This window comes from Oreochromis niloticus, linkage group LG9 (genome assembly GCF_001858045.2).
Source record: "Oreochromis niloticus isolate F11D_XX linkage group LG9, O_niloticus_UMD_NMBU, whole genome shotgun sequence".
Lineage (NCBI taxonomy): Eukaryota > Metazoa > Chordata > Actinopteri > Cichliformes > Cichlidae > Oreochromis > Oreochromis niloticus.
The window spans coordinates 20,794,564-20,810,408 of NC_031974.2; positions in this window are offsets into that span (position 1 = coordinate 20,794,564).

The window sequence follows — 15,845 nt, forward strand, 5'->3', positions numbered from 1 at the left end:
CGCGGCTATCAAACCTTTTGGAAATTTGAAAATATTTGGATCTTTTACAGAGACATTGTTTCAAGGTGCCAAAATGTCTGAGAAAAAACACCACCCAAGACAAAGAGTTCACCCCAGCACTCCTCAATGTGATGGTTTTGAAGCCCTCAGAAGAGTGTTTGAGCGCTGCATCAAGGAGAAACAACACATGGAGAACAGGGTAAAACAAATGGAAGAGGAGAAAACTCAAGTGGTGGAGAAGCATCAAGACAGGCAAAGCAACTACCAAAAATTTGGAGGAACTACACCAAGAGAAGCAGTGCGTGCTCCACGAGATGGAGGAAAAAGAAAAATGAAGGGCTGCGAGAGATGCTTCATGAAGCGCTCAATAGAAATACAAAACTGCAAAAAGGCAAACAACAGCAGGAAGCTAAATACAAAGAACTGCAATGCAAGTTTCAAGAAAAAGACCAAGAGATGCAGTGGAAGCTCCAGAACATTGAGAGAAGAAAAACAAAGGTCTTCAAGTGACGTTTGATGAAGCGGTCCAAACAAATATACAACTGAAAACAGAGAAAGAAGATCATGAAAGTTAATACAAATAAATTCAGTACAAGCTTCAAGAAAAAGAACAAGTGATTCAGGCCTGCGAGTGATGTTTAATAAAGTGCTCCAAAGAAATGCACAACTGCAGAAAGAAATGGAACTACAAGAGGCAACATACACATAATTGCAGAGCAAGCTTCAAGAAAAAGACCATGAGATACAGTGCAAGCTTATGGAGAGGAAAACTGAAGGGCTTCAATTGATGTTTGATGAAGTTCTCCAAAGAAATGCACAGCTGCAAAAAGACAACGAACAACTGGAAGTGATGCAGAGAGAAATGAAACATGTTCTCCAAGACTTCCAGAAGAAAAATACAGAATTACGAGTACTTTACAATGATGTAAAGGACAAAAACATTGAAACTGAGGACGAGAAACAAGAACTGGAGAAAATATGTACAGAAATGCAGAATAAAATCCAAGCAATGGTGAACAAAAAAACCTATTTGCATGGATTGTATAACAAATTCCAGTACACAAACATTGAAATGCAAGAGGAGGAGCGGCAACAGGAGAAAATACATAAAGACATCCAGTGTGCTCTTCAAGAACTGCAGAGGAGACATCAAGAGTTACTGGCCATCCATGACAAAGTTCAACAAACAAAGAAACAACGTCATGCACGAGGAAAAGAAAGTACAAGAAGAAAAATATAAAGAACTGCAAGAAAAGCATGAAGAAAAGTAAGAAAAATGAGAGGAACTAGAGAAAAGGTGTCAAAAGCTTGAGGTGCAGCATGAAAAACTTTTCACTGAGATGACAAAACTTATGGCACAGAACAAAGAGCTGCAAGAAGTGTGGCTGAAAAAGAAGAAAAAGCACTTCAAGTTTTTCCAGAAGAAGGACTCTGCTCCTTCTTCAGGTCAGCCTGGACAAAAGTAGTCCCATTGTCTTCCAACAGGGGCAAATGACACAATAAATTATGCAAATAAATTCACTGTGCTTCATGGTCTTATTCAATGTTAATTTTGTGCAGAAACATTACTGATGGTACTTAAGAAAATCTGAATAACTTAAACTGAGCTTTATTTCAAGTGACTCCGTAAGATGAGTTTTGAGGTTTGAGTTGGATAACAGGAAACAGTTCAAGAATAATTCACCTTAACTGGACAATTGGACATCAGTAAAGTCTCATTTTAACCATTTTCATGAAGAAATGTATGCATTAGTGTTGGCTCATCCTTTTAAGGATGTGACAAATGAAAAAAGTCTGAAAACAGGAATGGGGTCAGTTAGAGTTGCATTTAGTTATCTTTTAAGATTGAGGAATATGTTGGTTTTAATGAAATTTTAAACAGATGGAAAAACTCCCATTTAACGGGAAGAAACCTCTGGTACAACCAGGCTCAGGGAGGGGCGGCCATCTGCTGCGGCCGGTGGGGGGTGTGGGGAGGAAGACAGGACAAAGACACGCTGTGGAAGAATGCCAGAGATTAATAATAACTAATGATTAAATACAGAGCATACAGAGAATACTTATCTGGTGTTAGCTGATGACTTTCCACTCCATTCATTAATCCATCCATCCATCCATCCATCCATCCATCCATCCATCCATCTTCTCCCACTTATTCAGTTCATGTTCACGGGGAAGGGAACCCATCCCAGCTGTTACAGGGTGAGAGGCAGGGTTCACTCTGGAGAGGTTGTCAGTCAGCTGCAGGGCTAACACATAGACAGAGACAACCATTCATGCTTACATTCACACCTGGGGTCAATTTTGAATCACGAGTTAACCAAACCCCATGTATGTTTTTGGATTCAGAACCCATGCAGACATGGGAAGAACATGCTAACTCCACACAGAAAGGCCCCAGACTGTTGTGAAGAACATCTTGTGGTACCACCGTGCCATCCCAGACTCCACCATCTATTCCAAATACGGTAACTTCTGATTCCAGGAAACCAACAGGGCAGTGGTGAAAACAGTAAAACTGAGACTATAACGTATAAAACCACTGCGTGACATTACAGTGACTACATCCATCATACTTTCTTGATCATCTTGGGCGTCACTAGCAAACTGATGGCTCTGCCTTCCCTATAAGGTCACAAATTACTTGAAAATATTGATGGTACCCAAATGAGCTATTATAGCTACAGCACTATCATACTGCAGGTTTACTTCTAAAGTTTCCAAAGGTAGAATGGGATGCAGACACTCACCACTCATAGTCTGTGGTCTTGTCTTCCTATGCTTGCCTTTTTCCTTTCGCTTCCATCACCCCAACTCGTTGCAGCAGATGGCTGCCCCTCCCTGAGTGTAGTTCTGGAGGTTTCTTCCAGTTTAAAAGCAGCTTTTTCTTCCAAGCACTTGCTCATAAAGGATCATTTGATCATTTCCTCTCCAAGGTCTTTACCTTACAGTAAAAAGCCCCTTGAAGTGACTGTTGTTGTGATTTGGCACTTTATGAATAAAGACACGTACTGGCAGCGGCATTTCAGTGTTTCTAACGTTCTGCAAACATAAGATCACATTTTGGGGTTTTTTTTTATGTAAGCTACTAAGATGCTTAACTAAAATGATCAAGTGAAGGGTAAGTTTGACTACCTCTGAGTAGAAAACTCGTTAATCAGGAGGTTCAGAAGCAAAGGTTGACCAGGTCAAATTGTATATGTAGTAAAATAATTGAAGGCACCGACTCTGTACTTTCTGAAACTTAAGCAAAGGGAAGTTGAAGTCTCTAAATAAGGAGTAATTTTCTGAACTTAATCAGGAAAATTAGGGGTTTTAAATTAAGAAATCAAGAGCCAGTCAAAAAGGAAAGAAGGGGGAAGAAAGTGAGACAGGCAAGGAAAGGAAGAGATGGTATGAGGCGGGAACCATTAATACAGAACCAGCTGTGGAACATGGAGGCAGCTTAGTCAGCAGTATAGTGCTGTATAGTTAGTTACTTTCATGCAAGCCTGATTAAATCAATCCTCTACCAACGTGTAATGAATGTGAAAGGTCAAGTATGGTGCACCTCACTTCATTATGCTGTCACCTCAATCAAATGCATTTCTTTTACTCTCATACCCACTCCATGATTAAACATGTCAGATCCTCATCGGACTGATGAATGCTGTTTGGCCACAGTAACAATCCCAGAGGCTCCACGTTAAATAATGACCAGCGCACCTGACTAATGAGCACGGTTAGTAGCCGTTGAGGTGAGAGCTTCCGTTTGTCTCTCCTGCCTCGTGCGCCATGTGACGAGAGATCTTCATTTGCAGGCGCGATGATGATTGATATCAGTAGGTCCCAACTTTTTAAGAGGAGCCTCCACACTTCATGATCACTCACCTCTGGTGTTAGTAAGATGAATGGCCCCCCCTTGTCTAGAAACGGAGGGGTGATTTTCTCTTACTCTCACGTGCAAGCTTGCACCTTGCAGGGAGAAAGTTAAACCATAGGAGACGGAAAACAGTTTAGTGGTGATTACTGAAAAAGGTAGGCATCATTTTTCATGTTTGCATAACTTCTCGTGCTGTAAACATCCTTATAGCCATTAAGACTTTGCATTGAGATAAGAGGCTTATCTCTAATCACTGGGTAAATCACAGGCATTAGAGAAAACTGGATTTATTCAAATTTGTAAAAATAACCTTTAACACTACGTTATAAAGTATCTCTTATTCTTTTTCAGTTGTAAAATTGTCTTGTGACTGCTGACAGTCACACACTAGTAGACATAGATGAGAAAGAAGACATGGCCACAAGAAGGCACTGAAGCACCTCGTCGCTCTCGGTCTTTTCCTCTATTGGAGACACAGGAATGCCAAGAAGGCGATCCAGATTTTGTTATTTGATTTTTTTGGAATCTTCATAGTGTTTGCACGTTGAAGCCTGACATATTTATTAGTACTGTACAAATGATAACCCAACTCTTTTCACAAAATATCAAGAATAATCTCCCGTTTTTTAACCCTCAAAGCCCGTTTTGAGTGATTTGCTTGTCATTCTCAATAAACCTGCCCTGATACTGACCCAAAGCTAGAGAAACATGATTTAACAGCAATCCTGTTTTTGGGTAAAACTGGCCTTGATTGCCAATTCAGCGTTAGGCCAGAGCGACACAATAAACATTCACGACATATTTACCAGAGTTTTATTATTTGCAAATAAAGCTGTTATCATTCCAGCATCTTTTTATTCCATGCAGCAGACATCAAGGGAAGCATTAGGCTGTTTATCCGATATTGCATTTGCAATTGCCAAATGCGGATTTGGGGAGTAACACTGGCTAATCTTTTGTCACTGATTGTTTTAATCGGTTCACAATAGATTTGTCAGTTTCTGCTTACACAGACCTCAAGACAGCAGAACAAGAAACTGATTCAGAAAGCAAGGCTAAAAGATTTATTTGTTAATTATAACTAAGAAATCAGACTGTTTACTACAAGGACTTTATCCTTTGTTGTCCAGGGTTAAATTGGGATCAACTGCATTGTTAGGTAGTGTGTATTGCTAATTATCCTCAGGAAGTTTGGTTAGCCATCCAAACATGTTTAAATCTGTTGACCATTACATTCCCACGAGGTGTAACACTCAGAAATCATCTGAGCACAAAAACCACTTAGTTATTTTGTGTCCAGGTGTGAGGGCATAAACTGTTTCTGTCACTCCTCCTCCTGTGGCCTTGCTGTACTGCTTCGTGCACCCTCTCGTCATCACTTTTTTGCCGCGCTCGCAACCTTGTGGGCCGGAGCACACACTGCATCTCATCAGGGAATATTACCTAACACTCAGAGGACAACATTCATCAACGTCACTGCGCTTTTGCCAGCAGTGCATTTCTTTCTGTGGATGCCCTGAGTCCATTTCAGTTGTCCCAGCAGCGCTGCAGGGTACCTTGTGCGACCTGTGATACTTCAACAGCACATCCACCGTATCTCTTTCAAGGTTCTTCAGTCTTTAGTTTCTGCTGTTCTGAACAAATATATGTCACATTGTTGTGTCCTGAGATCGGTTTACAGAGCTAATATCTATTGTTAGGTCACACTGTAATTTCAAAAAAATGCAATCAGAAGTACTGTTATGTCAGGTTAGCAATTTTTCCCTTTGTTGCTTGTTAGTTGTGCAAACCAAGCTCATCCCTTCATAGGTTAAAATAATCCACTGGCCATAAATCAAGGCCTCACCCACCCAGAACTGCTTTACATTAGAAAACAATGATCTCATTTTGGCTCCAAATCAACACAGACTGTAAAATATAAAGTGCTGTGCAAAAATCTTGAGCCACCCTTCATTTCTATTTATTTGTGTAAGGAGCCTGACTTTCTTGTACTTTTTAAAGTAGCCTTGTGCAATAGTTCTTCAAGCTTTATTTTGAAGAAAGTTCTAATTTTTTCTTTGGCTGCTTTTTTACTCATTTTCAGTCCAGTCCTTGTACCTGACCATGTTAAAACCACTTGACACTGATCTATGAATCACGCAAGCATAGAAAAGGTACTTGTGGTGGGGCGTGGTCTGCGGTGTCGTGCGGATGCACCTGCACGGCATCCGTGACAAATGTTGAATAAAGATGGCTCAAAACACAGATCTGTGGTCCCACTGTGCCTTAATTCCACTATAGTACTAAACTCGAGGGATGAACCAGTCTTGTGTCTACACATAACAGACAACTTAGCAAAGAACCATTTTTACATTCTATCTTCAGCCATCCTGTCACAAAAGCACATCATTTGTTTCCATTTCTCTGGGTGATTCTATAAAAAATACCAAAGATAACACAGTCTGACAGGCATAAAATAGTATTTTTGCATTAACAAGGTGATTCCCAAAGAGCTACTGACCAGAAACGTGGCATATCTTGGCATGGTGTGTCCTTAAAAATTTGAGGAAACTCGACAAGTGGAGAACATAAAAAGAAATGTCAGCCCAAAACTATCTACAGCAGGCAAACACTTTCTGATGGTCCTATATGTTAAAAAAAAAGACCTGAAATAAGACCTGAGATATGTATCTGGCCTTTCAGGTGATCCATCTACCTTTTGCTGAAGGTAGGGAGAAATGGTCTCAGTGGAAGGGTGGCTGTCAAGAATCATTCTTAAGGAAGGTAAACATGGGAGAAAAGATCCAGAAACAGCACTGCCAAAATTACTAACGCAAGCATTTGAATGCTTTGAGAAAACTGAGAATTGTTCTTTGATCTGGAGTCATGAAGCCAGCTTTTATAAAGCTGATGTGTCCAAAATGAAAATAAAATTTACAATGAAACTAATTACAAATCACTAAAAAATGTTTTAATGAAACTAGAACAAACAGAACCTTTAAAATGTCAAAATAGATTTTTGTTGTTTTTGAACAAAAACATCTCCAAAAAATTGTCACAGCAACATTTTTGTCATCATCTATTCCTTTTTTTGCAGCATTCATTCTTGCTTTGCAGGATTTTAGCTCCACAATAAATTGGGGCATCCGTATCCATCGTTTAAAATGTATTGACTGTTTAGCACCCAGGCTCTTTTCCTATAAACATACACACTGTGTATATTTTTCTACACAGATGGAAAAAATGCACAGTTGTCCTGCTGAAAATCATCATCTGGCAGCATGTCCAGATTACTCATGCCATTGGCTGAAAATGATGCTCCCTCTCCTCTCTAGCCTTTTTCCTTCTACCTTTTCTTCTTCGTCTTTTTTGGATAGTAGGAATTTAACTTGTATTCACAGATTCAGCAACAAGCTATGTTTACTGACAATATTTTTTTTGTTCTTGACCCCATGAATCAAAATCAAGTTGATTCAATATAATTTTTTTTTAAATTTTTTGCAATTTCACATATTTCTGTCCGAGTGCCGTATTTCCTGTTTTATTTTGATAAGTCTCTTCTCATGTGTGTCGTGTTCTGTTTGACTTCCTCTGTCTTGTCATACCTGATTTATGCCACCTATTCTCGCTCATAACCTGCCGTGTGTATATCGTCTCCTTCTCCCGCTATTCTTGTCAGTGCTGTGTGCACCTCTTTTCTCTGTTTTGCTTTGGGCTTGCTCTGAGTACGTTTAGTTATACTTTGTGAGTTTTAAGCAATAAAATGCCTTTTAGTTTGAATTTACTTCAGAGAGAGTCAGCCAGCCAGCCATTGTTAGTTTTGCTGATTAGCAGTGAGATCTTCCACCAGGTGAGGGTTTTTTTTATACTATAATTAAACCTTAAAACCTTTTTAAAAACCTTTTTTGTGCATATCCATTTTTTATGTGTTTCTGGCATCAACTTCAAAATGACCAAATACATTTAAAAAAACAACATTAAATTGCCTCAGTTTTAGCGTTTGATATTAAGTCTTTGCTCTGCCTTTAATTAGCTGAATACAGTATAGGCTTTAAGATATTATGCAGATTATATGACCATTTTCTTCTAATTTACTTTTTACACAGTGTTACAAATGTTCTGAAAAGTTGTGCAATGAGATACTGCTAGAGGGCACTTGGATGCAACACGCTTACCTTAGCTTCAAGGTCTTTCATTAGATTGAGGCTATGTCCACACTAACGCATCATTTTCTCTCCGTTTTGGCCTCCCGCCCACACTGAGACGCCGTTTTCCCCGAAGGAAAATGCAGCGTTTTCAAAACGCTCTTGAAAACGCATACATTTAAAGATGGTGCTTATGCGTCACAGTGTGGACAGCGAAAACGGAGACTTTCGAAAACGATGAGGCATGTTAGTCATATGATGCAGTCATGTAACCAATTAAACAAAGATAGCGGAGGGCATTATACAGCAGTTGTTTTGTTTGCTCTGAATTTTGACGGCCCTATTAAAGACTAATATCAGTTTGTACATGCCTCAGATAGCTTTCTTCGAATTCTTTAATTCTCACTCGCTTTTGAAACTTTGTACTTTTGTGTTACTCGCAGCAACAACTCCACCTCATTGTTAGTCCATTTAAAAAACTCGGTGCATTTCCTCAACATTTTGCCGCGACATTTCAAAGAGCCGGAAAGTTACGGCAGACAGAAATGAGGCAGGCTGAATCTTCTTGCGTTTCACGCATGCGCAGGACTGGAACGCAAGCGTTTTCGTCCATTTCAATCTGAACACGCAACTCTGTGAAAACAACTGAAAACGCTAGTGTGGACGTGGAGCGTTTTCAGACGAAAACGCCGTTTTCAAATCTATCCGGGCTAGTGTGGACGTAGCCCGGATACCTGGTTTACCTGTGAGGTTGTGACACTGCTGGACCTTCCAAGTAACACCTACTTAAAGCGCGTCTTAATGCCCCACCTACTACCCAGCTTTTGTAATGTGAGCTGACCAAAGCTTAAAATCTGTCAAAGCATCCTCAAAAGGAACCCTTACCATCGATTATTTCAAACAATCTGAAGTCATGTTCATAAAAGGTGACGTTATCATCATCTCCTGGATGGAAAAACTGTAGCAAACATTTACAATCTACACACTGTAGATAGCCAGGACATTACAGGTTACGCATAAAACAACACTAAATGCATGAAAACAGGTCACATGTCAGTTTTCACATTCACCAACACAACAAGATCAAATGGTAAGCCGACTTTGTTAAGAGTCTACTTAGTTGGCAGGCGTTGCATCACTTATTATGCAGGCATGGCATAAGTACAGCTCTGGGGGCTGTATGTTATTCAGAGTCTCTTAAGAACAACAGTGGTCCAAAAACACCCTCGGGAATTTACAATGATCCCACTATCTGAAAGAGTCACGTAAGAACTACAGCCAGCGCGCAAATGCCGGGAAAATCACATTAGCTACTAGAAAGCCTTTTGATTTAAGAAGCTCAAACACATACGCCCTGTCGAGGAGGCTGGCATGCGTGCTCAAATCATGGCATCAGATTTATTGTTTAAAATTTAACTAGTGAGCTCCGTCCTTGGCATTTTGAACACTGTAGGTGTAAATCTTGAATCTAAGTGTTCTGAATAAAAAGGCAAGGAAAGTGTTTGAAGCATAATAAGCAGGCGGGGGCTTAAGTATGACTAAGATATTCATGTAAGCCTGGGGATTTTTTGACATGGGGATTCTTTTGAAAGTGCATGAGAGATGGGAGATTGCAATGTATTATACATGCATTTCCATTGGAGAATAACAAGAATTAACGCAGCTGTTGCATGTGGTGTATAATTACTTGTTCTCGTCACCATATGTTCTGTACTTGATTAACATGACATATGATTTTGACTTCTTTGTTGTGAACCACCGCGACAGAGCATGTTGTTTTTCCGCTACAACTCCTCTCGCTTTCTCCCTTTTTTCTACTTTGCCCTTTCTTCTCGTTCTTCAGGCAGCTAAAGGTCAACCTGGATCCTGATGTATACACACAGGTAGACCAAAGCCAATTTCAGATGTGTCAGTGGAACTGATGCTGCCAGCATCCTGTGACAGCTTGAGTGGAACAGCCTCAGTCCTCATCTTAAAATCACCTCTGCTTATGGAGCAGAAACCGTTTGTCACATACGCCTGAAACGCGCTGTCAAATCCTGTCAGCGTACATCCATTTTATTTATTACATCATGATTACGATAAGCATTATCACTACAATAATACAAAATCATGCACAAGGTCTGCTGTGCTATATCTTCCACTAACCCCTGCCCTCCTAGTAAATATTTCATAGACTACGATCTGTTTCTTTCAGCATGCTATTTCTTTGTTTTCTCTACACAGAAATCTGTCGGTGAGGAAGCTGACTCAAATATGTTTAATCTTAATCTTTTTGTATCATGAAATATGCATAGTACAGTACTATGGTGCATAGCCATCATGGTTCAGTTTTTACATTCTCACAGTACATATTTGTTCAAGTAATTTTAGCAGACAAAAGCGGTCTTCTAATGCTGTTTTGACAGTAAATGACAGTGCTGTCACTGCAGGATTATATAACTGTACATAGCTAATCATGTAATTAGCTCTGTCAAAAATGATGCCTTCTCTTGTGTTTTTCCAACATGTTTTTTTAGACGTAGATAAAAGAGATCTTAAATATAGACAGGGTTGCAACCAACCACATAGTGGCAACATGCTGTCATGTGAAAAAATGTTCACAGTACAGTCCTACGACAAACTAAGTACTGCTCCCATGAAGATTTAAGAGAGTAATTAACACACACAGGGGCTGATTATCAAATGCACTTGATTAACTGATCATCAGCAAGTGTGAGCACCTTAATAAAAGCATTACATTTGGCAGTTTGCTAGTCTGAAGCATTCAGGTGTTTGTTAACACAATGTTCCCAGGACTCAGACTGTGAGATGCTCAGAGAAATTGCAAAAACCCCAAGTGCTGCTAAAGTGCTACAGTTCATGAAAGTACATTTAGACAAAGACTGAACAAGTATGGCTTATTTGGAAGATTTTCCAGTGGAAAGCCTCTTCTCTCTAAAAACGAACAAGGCAGCACAGCAAAGATTTGCAAAGCTGAATCTGAACAAACCACAAGACTTCTGAAACAACTTCCTTTGGACAGACAAGACCAGCATGGTGATATCTGGTCATAATGCACAGCACGATGTTTGGTGAAAACCAAAGACAACAAACCCCTTATAACAACTGTCAAGCACGGCGGTGGAGCGGTGATGATTTGGGCTTGTTTCCAGCCACATGACCTGGGCACCTTGCAGTCAATGAGTCAACTCTTGAACTCCTGTGTACTAGGAAGTATGTTATGGGATAGGACATTGTTAGATGCACATAAAATGAGATTTTATATGTTGAAGAATATTTAAAGCCTTTGTGCAACCACTGGTGCACACCACCAACCATTGGTGCCAAAGGTTTCTCTACAGTTTGCAGTATCAGAGGTTAGTTTTCACAGGATTGCAGAGAGTCCTGTGAAAACTTTCTCTTTTGTATGTAATATATGCTTAGGGTGCATGTTGCAGCCAAAAAGCCATCACCCTCCCTATCTATTTCTCCATGTAGAAGAAATAGAAATAAAGAAATAGCTTTGTTCCTGTATAGGATGTTAGAGCTAGATAATCATGTTTTCATTTTATTCTTTCATTGTGACAAATAAGCAAGGTGAAAATGTACACCGTCTCAGACTATGAATGTAAACCAAATTCAGGAGCAGCACAGAGGCCCCAAGACTGAACACCCTCTGCTAACATTAAGGAATGAAGTCCACATTTGTCATTGTCCTGGACTCCGGTTTTGGTCCTAGAGTTCTGAGTAACTTAAGAGGGTTTTTTGTTGTTTTTTGTTTGTTTTGTTCTAGTGCTCTTTGTTTCTCGTTGGATTGAGTTTGTGATTTGTGTTTTGATATCTTTATTATTCCAATATGAGTCTTAGTTGTTGTAACACTGAGTCTTTGGTTTGTGTTTCTACCATACGACTGTTCTAGTGATGATTTTAATATGCTTGATTTTTAGACTTTGCAGTTGTTTTAGTTCCCTTATTGTTTCAGTGCCATGTCTCTGTTTAAACCTTTTGTCATTCTGTCTTCACTCAACTGTGTTTCCATGTTTTATGCTATTTCATATTTTACTTTGAAGGCTCTGATCGCCTGTGTCACTGTTTCCCCTGATTACCTTCTGTTAACCATCTTATTTTCTCATGTTGTCCAATCAGCCTTCTTGGTATGGACAGTCCTGTCGTCCCTGTTCCCTTTTCCGAGTGTCTATTGTGCTTCCCTGTGTGATTGCGTGTATTTTTGTGGACTTTCTCCTTCCTCAATAAAAGATGATTTTGTCTTGCTTTTGAGTCCAAACCTCTACTCTCCATTCTCTCACAGGCATAAATGGAACTATTTTAGAATTGACCTGTAAAGCCCCAAAGGATGCGATTATATCTGCATGTGATTTACAAAATGGTCAACAAAATCCAGCAGTTAGTAAATCAATTAATTTAAAATATTAGCAGTTTTAGATGTAACTGTTGCATATTGGACATCATGGTCCTTACTGCATATGAATAGTAGAAGTTGGAAAAACAGGCTTGGTTTTGGTCCCTAGCAAAACAAAGCATCACTAGTAGTACAATGTAATTCTTGTTTTTTGCACTTGGAAAACCCGCTGCAGCACCATTGTTCATGGATAGAGACCGCTCGATTCTCGGTTTTTAGGCAGTCACAAGTTGTAAAGTCAGGATTGTTGGGGTTTCCCCGACTTTCCGAGTGGTATATCTGACTCGAACTTGGGATAAGCTATTTTTTATTTATTTACTGCAGTGCAACTTCCCAGATAGATAAAACTCTGTTTATTAGTTTCACCTCCTCCACCAGTCCTTGACAGCGTTTTGCATGCTGCTTTCCCACCTAATTTAATTTCTGTGTTCTGGGATCATTGAAATAAAACTTGTCAATTTAAGTGGAGCCTGACAGCACCCTGCAATCCTCCAGGCTGTGTGTGTACTAACTGTACTGAAGTTACTCCTCTGACTTAAAAGAAGAGGGCCTGTGAGATAAACACAAAGTAAACTTTAAAGCGTGCGATAATGTATGCGAGCCCTTCTGTATTTGATGCTGCTCTTTTGCATTAAGATCTATCCCTCAATGCCCATATTTAATGTGTCAAGTTGGAGCTTTTCTGTGGCAGAGCTGCTGCAGAGCATGGCGGCCATCACCAGGGAGCTGCGATCACACAGTCGCAGTAAAGAAAGCATTCTGCGTTGTTTCCCCACCCCCGAGGAGCTCATTCAGCATATTCCTGCATAATTACCTCAAAGTGATTACGGAAATCAATGAAGTACTGTCATTGCTGTGGGCAGTTTTACAAAGCACAATATACATACCTGTCCAGCTCACTTGCATAAGAGTTTGCAAACACTCAACAATGCACTTAGCAAACGAGGCACAAATAACACAACCTGTTGCCCTGAGCACTTTTTGTGCCTCATAACGTTATTGGAAGTGTAAGACGGGGAGTGTTTGCAGCAGTTTATGAAGCCCTGGAGACGAATGACATGATGCATCCCTCCATGAAACCAACAGCATTTTTTATGAGTTTTAGTATTGGAGATAATGTCTGAGAGCAGACTAAATCATCTTTCCTGAGGCCCAGCTGGCAAAAACAACACTCGTGTTAGTCCTGGAGATTGCTCTGAAGGACACACAGTGCAGAAGCAAACCAAATACATGTGAAGGTTCTTTAAATTTTCATGCTGCTGACCATGAAATAAAGTGAACTATGGGAAAAGTGCAATGCCTATAGGTCAACCCATGGCTGGACTGTGCAAATTGCCTGCGCTAATTCTGCCGTGTGGGATCACACACACACACACACAACACCGCAGTGCAAAGCTGTGCTGATGACTCATACGTGCCACACAGTGCAAGAGCTAAAAGGTGGAAGGTAATCACTGATAACAAAACAAATTGTTCCACCAAGCAAGACAGACATCACATCAGAGATCATGCCAGTTTAAGGCCGTTATTGCTCATACAAGTCATATTGATTTAAAGAAATAACTTTAATAACAAGCAGGTAAGTGACAACTATTCTTCTCAGACCCATTCTGAGAAACAAAGCAGGCAGATGAGTGTGCAAGTGCTTCGTGTCAGGTTCCGAATGCATCTTTTTGAGAGAGACTGCCACCAAGTCAGTGCTGTGCTTTGTTTTTAAGATCTCCAGCCTGTGTTGTCCTTGAAAACGCACGATGCATCAGGATGTTAAAAAAGGGGAAATTCAAAAATTATCCACCTGTTGATCAGAAGCTGTAGTATGCAGGCATGCATAACAAAGGACCATGTCAGCTTCAATACACCAATTCTGATTCACAATGATGATAATACAGGTGGTCTGGCCCACGTAATGATATAAATATACAATTAAAATAATATCACATTGATTTTAAACTCACTGCAAACCCGTGTGATTACATAAAATTCAGATCTGTAAAGATGCAACAGGGTTTTTCTGCATCTTATATTTACAACTTGTGCAGTAAAACACTAGTTTTTTAAAGAAAGCACACTGCAAAGAAGTAAATAAAGAAGGAAGTTATATATGAGTCCTCTGCACTGGTGCTTTCCTTGTCCTTTTCCATGCAGTCTACTGGTGATAATATATATAGAGATAAACAGGCTGTTATTTACAGATAACCAAAGGCATTCATACCAGTGCTTTTTAGTGAACATCACAGTGAAACTGGATCATTCATTCATGGTATGTGTGTATCATTTGCATGCAAGATCAAAACCTAAGATAGCTGAACATCGTTATGTCTTCCCTCTTGCATTTGCATTAGTCCATTACAAACCTTTCATGAACATCTATTCATTTGGTTAATATGACTAACTTTGTATTCCCAACAATGTCACACTTGCAAGAGCGGCCATTCATTAAATGAAGGTTTTTGCCTTAAGCGCTGACACTGTCACTAATGGTGTAATGTGTCTGATATACGATAATGACTGCAGGGTTGATTGTGTTGGGCCTGTCAAGGACTCCTCGCAACACGCTTAGAGCAGAGGTCGAAACCATGATTGGAGTTTAGAAAGTTGACAGGCTTAGTGCAATGTACTAACTTTGGACTTAAAACCTGAGACGTGAACGAGGACGTGAACATAAAGGAAGGCAATGCAGAAATAGAGACTACAGCACAGTCCTGGGTTGGTTGCATTCCTTTGATAGCTGGACAGTTAAGGATTTCTCAGTATTACTCATTACTTCACTGTTTAAAGGTATTGCCATCTTCAGCTCTGCCACATCCTTTTTGTCTGTTTCACCAACTCCTTCGTAGTTTTGTAAACCTTCCCGTTCACTCTTGCTTCTATCCTTCTCTCACAGATCATCCCTGACACACATCATCCTTGCCCACACTCTTTTCTTCATCTCTCTTGTGAACCGTCTTATTATTCTTATTCACACACATGAATCCTGTCTTGGTTCCACTGACTTTCACTCCTCTTCTCTCCAGAGCATACCTCCAACTCTCCAAGCTCTCCTCCACCCACTGCCTACTCTCACTACAGATCACAACATCATCTGAAAAAAAGACTCCTACCTTACCTCACCTGCCCACCTGTCCTCGGTATATTTAGCTCTACTTAATATTATTAAGGCTTTTTTCTAAGCTGGACATAGTAAAGCACAGAACATTAGAGGAAAGTTTTTCAGCCTTTTTTTTGCTTGTCTCTAAATTATGACCTATCACTGAGGCTCAGGAGATCTTGATCACAAGCTGTATTCTTGTGTTTTGCTGCCGGTCATAACTCATATATAGTATATTTTGTTGACCTCTCGGGTTTTACAATATTACATTTATAACACTAAATGTTTCCTTTAACAGATCTTATTTAAACAAAAAACATTTAGGGCTTAAATCATCTCCTGGCATGTCGCTTTTCTCTCTTGCCCTTC